The sequence below is a fragment of the Euprymna scolopes genome, chromosome 18 (assembly GCF_053919585.1).
Source record: "Euprymna scolopes isolate OS-2025 chromosome 18, ASM5391958v1, whole genome shotgun sequence".
Classification (NCBI taxonomy): Eukaryota; Metazoa; Mollusca; class Cephalopoda; order Sepiida; family Sepiolidae; genus Euprymna; species Euprymna scolopes.
The window spans coordinates 59,169,984-59,172,081 of NC_136499.1; positions in this window are offsets into that span (position 1 = coordinate 59,169,984).

Genomic DNA, 2,098 nt, shown 5'->3' on the forward strand with positions numbered 1-2,098 from the left:
TGTATACGTATATATATATATATATATATATATATATATATATATATATATATATATATATATATATTTAAAAAAGAAAGGTCACCAACAATTGCTATGTATTTTTTAACATTATTTTATTATTCCGTGTTTTGATTTTTAATATAAAAAGGTATCATATTTAGAAGTATATATATATATATATATATATATATATATATATATATATATATATATATATATACTAGCAGGGAACTCCGAAGTTGCCTGGGATTGCATGATGATTAACGAATGTTTCACACTCGGTGAAATCGCTTCTTTTTTTTTTTCATCAAATCGATTGATTGTCTGCTCCAGTTGGTAGCCCATCGCGGTGTGCCGAAAGGAAACCCTCACATGCCTCCCCGCAGTGACTTAGTCCAGAATATATTGTAGTCTATATTGCACAATATATAACCTACTGTAAATTTTATCAAACAATGTTGTATATAATGGCTTGAATTAAAGTTTAAAATGAAAAAATCAAGTATCATGGTGCAATAGTGCTTTGAACAGAAATTTCATTTCGAACGCGCCCTCGTCATATCAAAGAATCTACTGTTGAATTATATTTCGGACATTTCGGCTTGTGTGGTAATAAAACTTCTCAAATACACTTCTGATGTTAGGCTGTGTAAGGTGTTAACTTTGGTTATAATCGCCCGTTCTTTCTTTCATCGGATTATTTCGATTATCGATTATCGATTATCGATACTTATCGAAGATATTCCAATACAAAACCTATTTAAAAACACTGCAAGGCACATAAAGTACCTTCGTGTGAAATTTAATAAAAATCAGTCCAGCCGTTTTGATGTCCATTGGGAACGAATTCAGGGACACACAAACACAGTTTCTTTATATATATATATATATATATATAAAGGAGATTAGAATAATAGTCTAAAGAGCTAAGTGTATTTCAATGTAATAGTGAAATTACTAGTTTAATTAAAATACAGGAAATGCTCGTTGTAATTTAGATATATAATAAGCTCGATAGTTAAATATCCTAGAGCTAATTCAATATTAAGTAATGTGATTTATAATTTAAAAGTTTTAAAATTTTTAAAATTTAAAAATCAAAACTTAATTAAATTAAAAATCAGTTTCACAAGAAGGAACAACAACAAAGTCAATTATCTGTACGATCGTTTCGGAAATCCGTGCTTTTTATTTGTGGTATACATGAAGTCACGTAGAATAATTATACATAGTTTTTTTGGTAAGCACGGTCTCCTCATCAGCAAATTTAGGAGGATTTCTATTGAATTGAAAAGACACCAAAAATAAACCTAGCATTAAAAGTAAGGCAGATGAATCTGAAAAATTGAAGTAAAAGGTTTGGATATAAAATTTATAAGAAAATTAATAAGGAAATTGGTATAGGTTAGAGATAGAAATGAGTAGAAAAAATATATATATTTTTGAATTTACATAATAAATTTGATTTAAAAAAATATATATATATATAATTACCTTTTGGTTTTCATTTTTTTGAAATCAGGAACTGTATTTAAAGTAGTCATTTAGATGTTTGCTATAGCTTTTTATTTTATTGAATGATGAATTTTAAAAGGGCGACGCTCGTGCAGTAAATTGTTTCCGTTAGCGTATTTTGATTTAGAGACGCCACAGTTAATATCTATAGAGAGAGAGTTTTTTTTTTTTTTTTTTTTTTTTTTTTTTGCAAGTTTTTAAGGGGAGATAATTGTCATGGCTTTATTTATTATTTGATTTACGAGTCTAAGGGCGGTAATTGGTTTAACTTAATTTATTAAAAAAAAAAAAAAAAAAAAAAATCTATTTTTACTAATGAGTAATTTTTAATGATTTAAGGTGGTTTATATTTATTAAATTTAAACCAACGTTTATGATTACACGATAGAAGCTCGTGTCTTGAATTTACTAGTTTGGTTGTGCTTTTTATATCTTCATATTTTAAAATTTTTACGGTTTCTTTTGTACATAATGTACAAAATTTATCTCCTGGTTTATATGATTTGCAAGTCTCAATTATTTGCCATTTTAAGTTGAAAGAAATATTGCTATTTTTTAGTTGCCAAATATAGTTGGATAG